The sequence below is a fragment of the Balaenoptera ricei genome, chromosome 9 (assembly GCF_028023285.1).
Source record: "Balaenoptera ricei isolate mBalRic1 chromosome 9, mBalRic1.hap2, whole genome shotgun sequence".
Taxonomy (NCBI): Eukaryota; Metazoa; Chordata; class Mammalia; order Artiodactyla; family Balaenopteridae; genus Balaenoptera; species Balaenoptera ricei.
The window spans coordinates 43925928-43942243 of NC_082647.1; the positions used below are offsets into that span (position 1 = coordinate 43925928).

At 43.7% G+C, this 16316-nt stretch overlaps 1 protein-coding gene across 3 annotated transcripts in view; it reads right to left on the reverse strand.

The window, feature by feature from the left end:
• The window catches only part of BMPER (BMP binding endothelial regulator), a 254972-nt gene that overhangs the window by 12355 nt on the left and 226301 nt on the right, over nt 1–16316 (reverse strand). The gene's annotated exons all lie outside the window — the stretch shown is intronic.

Here is a 16316-nt window from a genome sequence, read left to right on the forward strand (position 1 = left end):
AACAACCTCACACTGGAATATGATATTACAGTTTACAAAGGACTTTCACATGCAGTCTGTCACTGAGTGCTAAATAGGACGTAGCACAGTCCCTGTTTTATAAATGAAAACTTCATTTTACAAATGAACAGATAGGCCCAAAGTCACATTAATAAGTGACAAAAGAGTGAATTAAATTACGCCTCCCGAGACGAGTGCTCTTTTTGTCATAGCATACCACCATCCTCGTCTTCATCTTCCAGCAAGTTTACTGTCTAACAATTTTGACTTAACATTTTATGCAAGATGCCCAAGGCTGATAAAATTAGGCTACCCTTATTTTTTTCATACCCTGTTCAGCAAAACCTCTTCCTTACAGAATCTAATTCAAGGCTGGAAGCAGAAAAAAATAATATTCAAGATTACAAATAGCACCAATGATCTTGAAAAGTGATCAGGACATGGTCATCCAATGTTACTATGTGAGCATTGCCTCTTGGTGTGAGACGTGTACATACCTGATTACAGAGAGTAACCTGCTAGCTCTGGGTGGAACTGGTGCACTGCCTGCTCTGAACAAGAATTAAATGGCAGAAACCATATTAAAGAATCAGTAGACTCACCGTGTACCCTCAAAGTTATTACATTTCAACACTCAAGGGCACAGCCTTGGGAAATGGAAACTAAACTGGAATAAAAGAGAAATGGATCTGAAGCCTCAAGAGTGCTTCCATTTCATCCAATGAGAGATCATTTGATGCCTGGTACTTAAGACACAATAATCAGGACAAAAAAACTACGCTCTCTTCTCTCTGTAATAATCAAAACTGTATTTCTTAATACCTTCTCCACTTGTATTACAGAAAACCTGTGAAATTGTGTTCACCAGCAAAGCCTTTCCAATATTAGACACACATGTTGTGTCTTTAAATTCATGTGGAGCCTCTGGGCTTCCAAGAAAAGCCAAATAAAGCCTGTCCTTAAAACAGCCTCTAAATGTCTGAGTATGAACCCTCCTCAACATCGTTTCCTTTGTTGTTTCGATTTTTATTTCAGACTAACCCACACTGGTCACATTCATGTTCAGACTTCACAGCAACATTTTCAGCTGCCCCGGTCCTACCCTCCAAGCCCACTTCTGCTTCACATCTGTCACGCACCCTCTTTCCTGGCCCAGGGGTATGGGTCTCTTGCCCTTGTACTCAGCTCCCACTGACGTGACAAAAGTGGGATGGCACCTCGTGGGCCTGGTAAAATGACTGTATTTGTATGGAAAAGATCTCGACAGGAGGAAATGCACCCTCTGCTTTGAAAGAATGTCTAATGCAATTCTGTAAAATTGTGTGGACAGTCAACAAACAGAATTTAACTTGTTTTGTGTGAAGGGATTGCTGGCCAACGTTTTCCTCCTTTTCTCTTTATTTCTTCCAGTTGTCTTATGAAGCTGTTTATACAGTTTAAAATAAATTCTGGACAGCTAAATCCAATTCACTGAGACGGTTGAGAGAAAATGTTCTAAGCACATACTTAATAATTGCTACGTACACGTACTCAACCCCACCGACAGACTGCTCTGGGCCCTCAGACACAATCAATTATATAGCTACTCTTTAAAACTAAGGAAGATTTGGGCTTCTTCTATTACTTATTCTATTGCCACTCATGAGAAACAATATTTGAGGGAAAGACGTTTGTCAAAGTCAGCCCTTGACTTGAAATATGTCACATATTTCTAAAGGCTTGAAAGATGTGTTTTGCCAAAGAAGTTAAAACTATGTCTTTTTTCATTTGTCAAGTTGATTTTTATGCAAAATTGTGCCCAGGGTTTGTGAGAGAATGGAGAAATAGACAGTGCATACTCCGCTGGAAAAGTGTAAAACTGTTAGCTCTTATTTTGAGCATTTTGCTCTACTCAGCTTTTACATGAATTACCACATTTACTCCACACAGAATTGGATACGAGGCAGGTCGTATTACTAGCTCACTTAACAGAAAGGGAAAGTGAAGCTTGGAGATGCTAACAAGTTGCCCAGGGTCACATGGTTGATGACAGACCCGGAACCGCAAAACCAGGACTGAACGCAGGTCTTTCTAATCTCAACACTCATATTCATAACACCACTAGAAGATCTTTCTAGAGAGCAATGTGGCAATACTTATAAGTAGCCCTAAGAAATGTTCTTATCCTTTGATAGGGAAATTCCACATCTAAGGAAATAGTAACGCATGTGGACAAAGACTTTATATACAGGGGTTTCATCACAATGCTATTAAAATGAAAAAAAAAAAAAAGAAAAGAAAAGAAAAGAAAAAGAAAAAGAAATAACCTAAATTGCCTACAATAGGGGCCTGGTTAGATACATTTAGGTGACCTCTATGATGAAATATTCTATGGATATTACAATGATGTTTAGGAAATATATTTTAAAATGCTAGAAAATGTTCAGGAAGGATTAACTGAAAAAGAGCAAAACTGTTTCAGTCTTGTGTGGTCACACACAGAAAACAAAAATAACTGAAAATAGATACGCCCAAATATTCATAACAGTCAACTCAGAGTGGTGGCTCTTTTTATTTTCCTCCATATTTTCTGCAATGAACACATATCACCTTTCTAAAAAGATAAAAATCACAGTGTAATTTTTAAACAACAAAAAGAACGACATAGGACATATTAATACTTAATTCCAAATTTAGGAGCTAGAGTGAGAAAATAAAGAATGGGAGAAAAACAGAGTTTCTGTTTGTAGATCTTAGTTATTAAATACTTCTCCAGCTAAAATCTTTCCAATCTGTGGATCGGTGGCGGGGGGGGGGGGGGGCCTCCTGACATAGGCTGTGATTTGATTCACTTTATGTTGTCCTCAGATTTCCACGTCATTGATCTGCTGATGCTGTGAACTTGACATCCAGGAGGATGGAATGGATAACGGAATAATTATGCATGCTTCTGCTGGTTACAAAGGAATTTATTAAGAAAATAAAAGCATCCTCGTATGCCTTTCAAATTTCAGGGAGGGGCAAAACTATTGTCATTCAATTCCTGTTTATCATACTTAATAATTCAGCATGAGGAAAATCTAATTTATGACACAGTGGAGTTGAATTTTTATATGTTAATGGAAGATTATGGTCCTTTCCTTAGTCAGTATTCACCGATATCTACATTTATATTCATTTTACAGAATCAGTAGCAGAATGTTACCACTTTCAGTAGTTACTGAGATTTATGGCTTTGGCTTCTCTGCTTTCATGGCATTATTCTGTCAGTCATGTTCTGTTTGATGCTGAGTTCTTGGTCAGAAAACACCGCCACCCATTGCACCAGAGGGAAAACACAGGTTGCACTGCAATTAAGCTTTACCAGGAATGCTCTGCAGGTAAAGAGCACTGGCCTGTGCAGTCCCTTTAAGGCATACTTTCTGTCACAGGAGCTTTTAATTCATGTATCTAGAAATGCTTTTCTGATTTATCCTCCCTGCACTTGGCATCTTTCCTGACAGCAGAGAGGTGCAGGCAGGACTCTTGCTCCGTGGGGTTTGCAGAGCTGCATGGTGCAGAGAGATGGAAAGAGGACGCCGAGAGCTACTGCAGGGTCCCAGGGAGCTGAGGCCGTGCTTGCCAGCACTCTGTCACGCCACCTGCCTCCCTTCTCTAACCATTTTATGTACGTGTGCCATGTGTCACTAAGACCCTTTGAAGGCTTTTCCTCATAGCACCCAGCAGGTACGAGTATCAGAGCCCATCTGTGGTCCCTTCCCTCCCTGAAATACAACAATTTATCTGCAGGGGAGCCCTCCTCATCTCTTTTCCCTCCCTCGAGTTACAACCACTGCCTCCTGCAAAGCTCTAAGAGAGTAGCCACTAGCCACATGAAGCTGTTTGAATGGAAATTTAAGTTAACTACGATTAAATAAAATTTAAAACTCAGTTCCTCAGTCACACTAGCCACATTTCAAGTGTTCAGTGGCCACATGCGGCTAGTGGCCACCATATTGGACACTTATACCAGTTCCATCACTGCAGAAAGCCCTACTGGTACTGGACGGTGGTACCAAGTATGCAGCTCCATCTATGTTGGAAAACCATCCCTGTCCTCCGCAGAGGGATTTATAGGTGTAGTGAGAGTAAGATCAAGTTCACTCCTGATGTCTTACCGGGCACCTACAGAAAAAGTTCAAATTTCTTGGCCTCAAAAAGTCAAGGTCCCTAGCGATCTAGATCATCCCTCTTTCTTCCCCACTCATTCTTTTATCCAGTCACATATGAGTGTCTTATTAACCCTCAGGTTTCCTTCTGCCTTGCTGTTCCTGCCTTGAATGTGCCTCCTTGTCTTTTCCACTGGAAAAGTCAGATGCCTATCCTTTAAGGCAGTTCAAATTCCTCCGTGGTGCTCCCTGACTGGCCCAAGAAAAGTTATCCCCTTCCTATTGGGTCTTATCCCCTCCACACCTTTATTCTTGCGCAGACCCTTTGAATCCTAATTACCTCTTTCCCTGTTTCAGGGGGAGGACTGTATCTCGCTCATCCAGCCAAGCACTGTGCCTTGCACACACAGCTCATTAAACATTCAGTGAATCATCAAAAGTGGATGAGAATGGCCTGATAACCTTCACACAGCTTGCACAGGGTCAGACAGTTGGACACCGTTATCTGAAGGGCATGAATCCATCCTTGCCCCTACTTGCTGGCCACTACCTAACATGGCCACGGCATGCGGGCTGCTGGCCACGGCCACCTAGGAATGAAGCTGCTTCTACAAGAACCTTTCCGCCGTCGTTTTCATTTTGAACTTTTTGCACCCCTCTCCGGTATCCCAGAGGATTTCTTTTTAATTTAATGAATGGTGGAAAAAAGGATTTGATGAGAGAATTCTGCATTCATGACATATTTTTGGAAAAGCACATATCCAATATTGTAGGAACAACCTATAGCTCTTCTTGTTACTAAAAAGGCAAGCCTCCAATGCTGCTAAAATCAAAACATCCAACACCTCTCCGCTTCTTAGCAACAGCATACCAAGTGATTTTCCCTGTGTTTTTTCTGGCATGAGGGCCACCGCTGCCAGACAGAAGCAAGTGCTCATGACTTTGCTACCCAAACACAGTTTTGAAGACAGATATATGAACCATTGGGAACTCTCCACACTCTGCTGCTGGGGACACAGAAGGGCAAGCCAGGAGTGACAGCAGCCAGCCCCATCTGGGAGCCAGAGTCAGAGCTCCGGCTTTCCCCTCTGCCACCAGGAAGGGTCTTTGGCTGGGCTATGTTGTTTAATCTGGAGGTCGGCTTCCCTAGAAGCAACACTAGAAGGAGACCGGAAGATGACTAGAAAACCACACTGGGGTCCTATGGCTTTCCTTGCTCCGTATATCTGGAAAGTTCACAGAAGCAAGTGAAGGCATCTCAGGCTTGTTAGTGCCTGGGAATCGATGGGAAAGGCTACGTGAGACAGAGTCCTGGTTAGATGGACAGAGTGTGTTTAGCTACCAAGAGCCTACTTAAAATCTCACGTTTACTTTAACCCTTGAATTCTGCCCTGAACCTCCCTAACCTGAGTTACATGGAAGTAACCAGAGGTAGTAGCCACGGTCAGTATCCATGTCACATTATACCTAAGAAAACAACTCCACACGTAACTCAGTAGTGGCTACCTCGGTTCTCCTCAGTACTACAGTATATGGGCACCCTTACACCTTCACAAAAAAAACCACACTCTGACCTAAAAAACAGGGCCCACAGATTCAATACTGTGAACTATGAGATTGCTTTAGTGAGTTGTCAATGGGAGTGCGGGGCAAACTTGCAGAGCCAGCCAGTAGGGAGTCCCTGCTGCCCCTTGCAGACCCTTCCTGGGCTAGCCACAGTTTGGCACTACCGTGGCTTAACTACGGGTGAGAATAACTGAAAGCAAATATTGGCTTAAATATTGGTTCCAGGCGGCCTGGGGTTGCCAGGCCAGTACAGCAAGGTCAGGCATTTCTGGATGGGCTTGTGCATTTCATGAACTCTATCCTAGGAGACAGGGCAGGAGACTCTGGGAGGCCAGCTGTTTCTCTGGTTGTGGATCCTGAATTTATCTGCAGTCCAGCTTTCACCACCACCAAAAGACACACACACACACACACACACACACACACACACACACACACACACACTTGTTGGACCCTGAGCCCACTCCTTAGTGTGAAGAATGAATTCATTGAGCCCTGTTTGTTCCAGACACTAAGAGAGGCACGGAGATGAACAGAGATGCACTGTACCGAGAAGGGGAAATTGTGCAGATACTAAAAACCAAACTCTTAATGACGTAATGCCTGCTATAACGGGCAGGCAGCTAGAGCAATGGGCAGCTAGAGCCACTAATTCCACAGGGGCGGGCAGGGTGTCCAGAGGTTTCACAGAGTAGGAGAGACGCAGGAACTGGGTCTTGAAGGATCTGTGGAATCATGTTTGGTTAGAGAATGAAGAAAAGGAAATTCCAGGCAAAGAGAGGGGCCCCAGGAAAAGCCCAGAGTTTCCAGTTACTCTAGAGGTAATAGCCACGGTCAGAAGGCATACTCATGTCACATTATACCTAAGAAAACAATCCCAAGCATAACTCGGCAGTGGCTACCTCGGTTCTCCTCAACACTATAAGGCCACAGGGTTTTCAGAGTAAAAGCCCAAGTCACCAGATCTGAGATTTGACAATCATGTGACCCAAACTCCAATGTTAAAAAGCAAAACAAAAAGTCCCTGACAGGCAGTCACAGAGCCTGCTCCTGAAGACCTCGTTCCTCATAGAATAGCCTGGCAGGTCTACTGTTAAGGCATTTCTTTCTTTTAGGCATTCCAATCGTCATAATCTCCAACCTTAACTCCTCGGTGTGACACCCGGTGCCACACGCGCTCCGTGAGTGTGCTGGTGCCCATGCTGGCTCTTCCACTATCCTCCTGAGCTCCCCACTCAGCCCCGTGTGTTTTCATCTTCTTGCCTTCAGGGTCTTTCCCTCTGTAACTGCTCTCTTCCTGCCTTGACAAGAATAAAAATCCAACTACCAAAATAACAGGGAAATAACCTACCAAACCATTTTGATAATTATTCACAAGGAACCCCTTTGATTGCCTGGACTCTGTTCCTGTCGTGTGCACACGGCCTACTTACACGTACTTCCAACCTAAAACCTAGGGACGCTACATGTGCACCTATTTTACATTCTCCAGACACTGAAAAATACTGTTTGCTTTAATCCTCATAACACTCCCCAGGAGGCAAATGCCATGACCTACACGGCAGAAACTAGCGTGTTGCGTAGGAGTTCCAGAAATGGGCATCAGCCTCGGACACCCTTCTAAAGCCAGCGATTGTTTTGGTGGAGTAACAGGTGTCTGTGGACACAGAGATCTCCTTGAAAGAGTAGCAATGCTTATGATTTTCCATAGATGCCAATTTTAACAGGAGTCCCTCACACTTGCTTTGAACAGAGACCAAACGACCATCATGCATGTTCTGGAACCTAAAATATTTTCTCCCTTGATAAGGCCATATATCAGATCATATGTGGAAACTACGATTCCTATGCCCATAGTTAAGTTTTCTTGTGTCTTAGGGTCGGGGAAGGTGTGTACACCGTTCTACTTGCCCCACACCCAGGCGCTACGACTTTAAAGGGGCCAAAGCCAAAGACTCTATACACACTAACATGGTTGGAAATATTCCTCTTCGGAAAGATGAGCGACCTTTGCTTGAGTGTGAAACACTGGCTCCACGAAGGGAAAAGCTGATGAACAGACAATTGCTGAGTTGTCACTCATTATTTCAGTTTGGGCAAAGATGTCTCACATTCATCACATGAGAGAGGAAGCCTGGTCACTACCCCCCTCTAGTGGCCAAGAGCTAGAGCGTCAAGTAACCGTAATTCTTAGTCCAGCATTTGCTTCTTACCCTTCACTTTTCCGGGGGAGGCTGGCTGATAAAAGAGAACATAAAAATGGCTGCTTGTCAGAAAATCAATCACTTTTCTCTTAAACACGTCCAATCCATCACTGCCATGCTCACTGTAAAACAATCGTAAGGCTGGTTGGTGGACTAAATCCCTGCATAATCATGAACGCCTACGTGGGGTGCCTGCGCGGCGCGGGGAGGGGTTGGGGTATTGGAGGTGCACCCTGCCAGGAGGGCAAGCGAGGTGGGTCACCGACGGTAACAGACCAGAAGCTTTTCCATTTTTTGTAACATCTCATTTTCCTTATGCACTGCATCTAGCTTCACATACTTTGGTTTTTACAAAAAAATCTCAAGTACAAAAGAGTACCAGACCTTTCACGTGAGCAGGGGAGAAACTCTCTCCCGCATCTGAGGCGGTAACACAATCTGAGGCCGAAGATGCCAGCGTGATGCCAATATTCATCCATGTTCCTGCCTCTTCATTAGTAAAAAAGCAGGTCCCTACAGTACCAGTATTCATGACTACGTCTAAACATGGGCTAAAACTAGGTGATATTCATACGTGGAAAGACCCTCCAGGAACAAGAGGGGACTCTTTACTCAGAAAATCTCAATATCTCTTCTTTGGGGTGACCCGTCTCATCATATTTCTCCCCCGACACAGACAGATACACATCATCTTTGAAACTGTTCCATTCAACTTGACCAACACTAGTTGAGTGCCTGCTGTGTACAAAGCAACCCTGCTCTAAATTTGAGACATTCACGGTGTGGTGAGGAGGGCAAGACTGGGCAAGGCAGCGGGCAACAGGCAGCACAATTAAGGAGGCTCAGCCTGGGGCTCCTGTAAGTGCAGGACGGCTCTGGAGAGGAAGCCTCCTTGAATTGCGCTGCCGGGACCCCCTGCTCATCTCTGGGCCCGGGGAGAGGAAAGTGTGCCCGCACAGGTGCTCCCACAGGACAGCTATTAGGGAGTCGCGGGGAGTCAGCAGGAGGAGGCAAGGAGCCCCGTGGAGTCCCCACCCCCGGGTGAAGGCCCCAGCTGTGTCACTTGGGGTACAGTCCTTCCCCTTCCTATGCCAGTTTCCCTTGTATAATCTCTCATAGGCTTCTCATGAACAGTAAGGGAGAAAAGAGACTCCCACTCCCACCACCGCCGTCCCTAAAGAGGAGAAATTCATCCACACCCGGAAGTGAAGGTGAGAGGCGGCCAAGGCGGAAACCCCGGGGTTGGCGTCCTAGCCCAGCTGATGCTGAGTGAGGAGGGTGTGGGAAGTGGCATGCTGTTTTCTCTTCTCTCGCGCTCTAGGGTGGCATCCCCTCGCCTCTGCTCTTGGGGACTTCTAGCTCACAAGGGCGGCGAGGCTAATCCACGAAAGCGAAGGCCTCCAGCATCTGGAGGCCACACCCCAGCCACACGCAGCAGCCGCCACCAGCCCAGCTGCTTCAAAGGGGCCGATGCTTCCAGGGCCTTTTTCACATTAGGCAGTGGACGGCTGCCAAGCCCCACAAACCCTCTACTACGTGCGCTAATGAAAGGGCCGCAGTGGCAGCCGCCCCTGGAGGAGGCTGCGCGGCGGGGAACTTTTTTCAGATTCTGGGTGCTTTTCATCAAGCATCCGCCGAGAGCTTCCACCATCAGCTAGCATTCACATCCAATCACCGTGCAAGGAAGGGCTTTTTGCATTCCATAGTCCGTGCAGCTTGGCTGCACAAGGGAAACACAGTCCACCAGACCTAACAGGAGAAGTGTCCTTCCTGAGAGCTCACCCCCATCAATGCGGGATGGCACGCAGCTACTCTCAAATCACAGAAAAGAGGTTTAGGGATCAGACATTCCCCAAACCCAAATCATAAGCACCCTGGGCCCACCGCTTCCTCACCAGCTCCCCACCCTCTGCTGGAATGACAGCACCCTTGTATAAGCCCCAGAGAGATGGAATGCGAGGCCTATTTCCTAGAAGCAACTAAGGAGAAATCGCTTTAAAGGCCCTGCAATGCTCGGGTTGCGGTGAGGCAACATTTCCTGAGTACCTGCTACATGCCACGTGCACTGCAAATATGAGCACATATAATTATGACTGCAAAATTTTTAACAGAAGAGAGAACTAAGACCCAAAGAGGTCAAGTAGTTTTTTGTTTGTTTGTTTAACATCAGACTGTTCAGTAAGTAGCAATGCTGGGTCCGTGCTCTCTCCCTTACATCTCACTGCCTAATATAGTGCATGCTATTCCTTCCACTGGAATGTTCTCCCCACTTCTCCTGGTTAAAAACTCCTCCTCCTCCTTTTATGCAGGCAAAAAGCTTTCTCAGGGCAGGCTTCCGAGATCCCCAAACTAGATGAGGATGCCACTAAACATTCTCGTGGTGGTCCTGAATGGCCCTTGTCACAGCCTGCAACCATGTCCTTGTGGGATTCATGCCTTCCTCCATCCACCCCACTACTCTCCAGAGTGGGCAGGTTTTGCTCACCATCTTTTGCCAGACTTGGTGCAGTGTCTGGTCGAGAGTAGATGCTCAAAACCTATTTTTCCAAATGAATCACTTATCAATGTTTTATAGTCAAGTGCAGATAAAATGACTGCTAAGTCAACAATGAGAAGCAGATGGCTAAATGGCCTGAGAGAGTTTCAAGGAGGAGTGGGCATCCCGTGGATTTCAGTATTACCAACAGCCAAGGGGAAGAAGATCTGGAACTGGCCACTGGATTAGGCACCTGGGAGATGAGTGATGGCCTTAGCAGGAATAGTTTCATGGGAGTGGTGAGTACAGAAATCATCGTGACATGTACTGAAGGTGGAAAATATGTGAGGCACTGACTGAAGACCGTTCTTTCAGTAGGCTGGCAGTGAAGGGAAGAAGAGAAATGGGGCAATAGTTTGAAGGGAAGCCAAGTATAGCGTGTGTGTGTGTGTGTGTCTTAGGATCAAGGAGACTTGAACTTGTTTTGCACCAGGGAAAAAGACATCCAAGAGAAGATGTTGAAGTGAAAGTGATGGAGGTGGTTAGGTAACTGGGAGAGTAACGTCATGAAGAAAATAGGTGAGAATGGGGTCAAGAATGCAAGAGAAAGACTGTCCTTTTCTTCACTTACAGTTGCTAGTAAATTCCTGAAGAAAATTCCTGGGAAAAAAACCCATAAAGGTCCCTATGCTTATACAAGGCACAGTAGGGGAGGGGGTAAAAACCAAGTTTACCTTCTAGATCAGCAGGTGGATGAAGACTAATGATGCAATGCAAATATCTAGCAAAGAAGGTGGTAGAATTGAATGAAATTAGCAAATGGTGTTTCCAGGTGAAGAAGGAGTCCAGACAAGGGGCAAGAGTACTACCTCTGGAGAGTGACAGTTCTGCTCTCTCTCAGGCCACGCCCTTGGGGACCCATGGCAAACGAAGTGAAATAAAACTAAGCCAAATTTTTAATTAGGCAGAAACCTAGTGCTGGTGATATCGGCCTTTAGCTCCTATGGAGAAAGAGATAATATAGCAGGTTTTCTAGACCTTAATTTTAAATTTTATGATCTAAAGTTAGTGATGGAACATTTTCCCCAAATTGGAGGACCTGAAATTTAGAACCGTTTTTTGGGGGATGACAGGGGGCTTTTCTAGATGCTTTCTTCCTAAATATTTTAATGCTCCCAACTATATAGTAAAAATCTTAATAGCATGCACTGTGGAAACTCATCTTGGTTAAGAAAATGAGTGCTCAAAAATCCTACCAATAGGCTGCATGACTCATAAACAGTCACAGATTCATAGACTCAAGAGTCTTAAAAGACTTAGCAAACATCTACTCCCTGCAGAAATTCCTTTTATAACATCACTGACAGATGGTCATACATCTGCATCCTGTCTGTGACAAGAGCTCAGTAGCTTTTTAGGAATCTCATTCCTGTGATAGACAATTAAGGCTTCTGTTTCTCAGGAAGTTTTCTTATATATTAAGTGAAAATGTGTTCTGTAACTTCCACCCACTTGCTCAGATTCTACCTCCTGTTGGACTATGGAATTATTCTTTTCTATTCCAGAGCCCATGTATCTTCTCTAAATACATCACGAAAAATAAAAATGTTCCACTTAAAAACTAACTTTGGAGGGACTTCCAGAAATATTCCTATTGTACCATTTTCCACTTGCTGTGCTTTTATTTCCTTTTATGCCTACCAGCTCGAGAATGTCCAGCTTAAGTATAAAACTTCTTTCCATTTTGTTTATTCTTTCAACAAATCTCTACTGAACAGGGAGGGCATTGTGCTCACCTCCAAGTTAGAGGCAAAGATGAAAAAGATGGGGTTTCTACTCCAAACTACATAATGTGCTAAAATAAATTGTAATGAAAGGAGGAAAACGATGAGTGCTATAAAAAGCAGTACGGTATTAGGAAGGGAGTTCAACTGCGCGAGAGAGATTATTTTGTCTTGGAGGACAGGGAATGAGAAGAGATTATAAAAGATTTCAAGGACGAGGCATCCCTTGAGTAACATCTTAAAAGAAAGAGTAAGTTTGACCCAGGCAAAGTGGAAGAAAGGGCTTTTCAGAAAACTCGTATTTTAGAAATAGTACTTTTGTTTGAAATGCCACATGTGCCATGTGGGGATTCTGGAGCATCAAGAAGAGGAACAGAAATGACAGGAAATCAGCTGGAAAGGTAGGCTGTGCTCATATAATGGACTGCCTTGTATGCCAAGCTATGAAGTATGAGCCTAATTTGGAAACCAGAGGAGTCATTGATAAATTTGAGCAGAAAAGTTATAGAATACAAAGTATACCTCTGGAAAATGAGCTGATAACAGTGTGTTAGATGGGCTGAGGAGGTGGAGATGGGGGATTAAAAGGGGTATTAAGTAGCTATTGCAGATGACTCAACTAGGGATCACGAGAGAAAAAAAGACACAACCAGGGACTGATCTGGGGGAGCACCAGAAGAAAGTGAGAGGCGATATAAAGCATATGAGATAGGAGGAATACAATCTGCAGAGTTTGTAAAAGGATTTCATGTTGGGGCAAAAGGGAAAAGAAAGGATCAAAAAGTGTCTCTGGAGATTTCAGCCTGGGTTTAAAGTCTATCAACAAATAGGAGGAATGCAGGAGGAGGAGGAGATAGTGGAAAGAAGGAGAGACAACAGAACACGCTGAGTTTCTGGAGGAACGTTCAGGCAGTGAGTGATGGTAAATGTGTAGCAACTGGCTCTTGGGGAGTGGGGAAGAGAGAAATTTGCAGCCTATGCCAATTTCCGTAGTGTAAATTCTCCCACTGCAGCTGCTTTCAGGCTACCAACATGACATCACTGATGACTGAACATGGAGTTGGGAAGAGATGCTAACATTTGGCTCTAGAGAGCCACTACAAGCCAGCTCCAGCACACCACTGCACCCAGTAAAAATGTTTAACAGATGTTTGAGAGGGAAGTCAGGAGTTGAGCCAAGAGTGTTCCTTATTGTCCAGTAAACAAAATGTGATTCTTTACAAGACAAAGTTAACACCATGGCTACAGACAGACTTGAGCATCCTTACTGATGTGCTCCAACGTCAGCCAAAAGCCACAAATAAGTTCTCTCATTCTCTGTTACCAACATTCATGTAAACACCATAAAAGAGTGCTGACAGCAACCAATGAGTTTATGCTAGCTTTATTTTTCATAATGTCCTAGGAAGATTCCTCCTTTAACATTTACCACTGTTTTGCCTACCATGAAATGGTAACTAAGTGTTTTGCTAAATCAATTTAAAGGTTGCTTTGTTTCACTGCCACCTTTGCAAGTACCTCGGGGCTCGGCTGCCTAATGTTTTATGACTCCTAATAATGCTGCTCAATCATAGTATGCAATTTGGCTTTAAAAAAAAAAACATATGCTCCTCTTTATCTCTTTCCAGGTGCATAAAAATCTAGCAACATGACTGATTACTCTTGGGGCAGTCAGTGATGCTATGAGGCTATTGTGTGGAAGAAGAAATTTAAAGGGTGAAAAAAAGTGAATAGCGCATATAAAGGTAATGGTTGAAAATCACACACTGGGGAAGAATATAGGAGGAAAGAGGACAAAAAAGAATGGTCAAAAAGGATTTTACCATGACTCAACAGTGAAAAGTTATAATTTCTCACCCATATCTTTCCAGTGATAGCACAGATATCATCATATGCCTTCTTCGGGATACAGCAGCCAGTTAAGTATTTTTGTGCAACTACTTCTTATAATAATACTTAAAGGGACATAAACTCTTCATTCCCCACACAGCAGCCAAATTTTCTTTTAAAAGTATAAAACAAATCATAGCACTCCTCTAATCAAAAGTTTCCAAAGATGTCTCGTCACATTAAAAATACAATCTACCTAAGCCCTAATCGTGGTCCACATGCCCTTGATGATCTATCTAAGCCCTTCCTGCTTTACATTCTCGTCTCTATTTACCAGCCTTAGCTCACTACCTTCCACCCGGGCTGGACTTCCTTCTTTTCCTTAAATAGGCAGATCATGGAGGGTAAAATTGTTCAAATTGTTTCGACTTCTTAAGAGTGCATCTATTGTGCTTGTGTGTGTTAGTTTAGCCAAGCTTGTTGCTGCCTCTGGCTGGAACGATCTTCCAGTCTTACTGAAGAGGAGTGGCTCATGCCTTCTCAATTTTCAGGCCAATATTACCTTCTCAGACATTCCTTCCCTAACCACCAGTATCTAAAATAACCCCCACTCCCACTCTACCACCCTCTCTCAAATCAGAAATTATACTATTTAGTTGATTACCAGTTTATTTTTGGTTGCTCTCCCCAACTAGAATGTAAGCTCCATGAGGGACCTTGTCTATCTAATTTCCTGCTAAATCCCCAGCAACTAGCATATTCATTAGCATAAAGAAGGTGCTCAATAAACATTTTTGGGATGAAGAATGCTCCCACTCCCATTAGATGGAAGGACACATTTTTATGAAAGAAAAACAAAAGAATGACCAACCAGTCCTGTCTCCTCCATCCAGTCCTCCATTATTCTAAATATAATGCCCTGCCACCATGAATGCCACGTTAAAGTAACGCAACAGGTTGAATAATTTAAATGCATGATTTGGGATCCTGCATAGAACCAGAGACAGGCCATTTTAAAGAAACACCAAGATTGTGTGTGCTGGGACTTCCCTGGTGGCGCAGTGGTTAAGAATCTGCCTGCCAATGCAGGGGACATGGGTTTGAGCCTTGGTCCGGGAAGATCCCACATGCCATGCAGCAACTAAGCCCGTGCGCCACAACGACTGAGCCTGTGCTCTAGAGCCCGCAAACCACAACTACTGAGCCCGCGTGCCACAACTACTGAAGCCCGCACGCCTAGAGCCCGTGCTCCGCAACAAGAGAAGCCACTGCAATGAGAAGCCTGCACAACACAACGAAGAGTAGCCCCACTCGCGGCAACTAGAGAAAGCCTGCGTTCAGCAACGAAGACCCAATGGAGCCAAAAATAAAATTAATTAATTAATGAATGTAAAAAAAAAGGATTGTGTGTGCTGATTTCTCTGTGGTATACTGAGAGCAGCCCCCAGTACTTCCCAGGATGCCCTGCAGTAAGGGAAGGTACACGTAGGTAGGAGTTTCCTTCAGTCACTCATTCATCCACCTAGCATTTACTAAGCACCTGCTACACATTGTGCTGAGAACTGATGATCTAAAGATGAGGAGTCAAAATTTTGATACTATACGATCAACATTACCATAGAGATATGAAGAAAGGACATGGAGATATCAGAGAAGAAAATGAGCAATCGAGTTGGGAATATGGGTAATATACTTGAGAAAACTTCAATGAATGGGGGACCAATAATCACCAATGATTTTAGTTTTATAAACAAGGAAAGGAAGGCTAGCAGGGAGAATAGCGAATATAAAGCCATTAAGCCCTGAAATGACACTACCTATTTGGGGAATTACAAATAACTTTATATGACATGAGTGGTTGCATATATGTGGGGGAGGGCTGTAGTTTCACCAAATCATAACAAAGACAACACAGACAAGAGAACTACAGGCTATCTATCTACAACTATAAGGGCAAAAAATACTGTATGAAATATAATTATATAGAACCCAACAGTACATTAAAAGAATAACATATCAAACCAAGCAGGGTTTGTTTTAGGAATGCAAGGTTCGTTTGATATCAAGATATTTAATGATATAATTTTTCACATTAATAGATGACACAAGAATAACTATATATTCATGTTGACAGATGCAATAAAATATGTAATAAATTAAACATTTATTCCTGATTTTAAACATGGTAAAACTGAAATAAAAGAATGCTTATTTAATACAATGAACAGCATCTATCTCAATTTAAGGAGCCAGAATTATTAAGTAGCAGTATTCTTAAAGTTATATCCTCTAAAATTACACAAGAAGTCAAACAATAGACATAGATTTT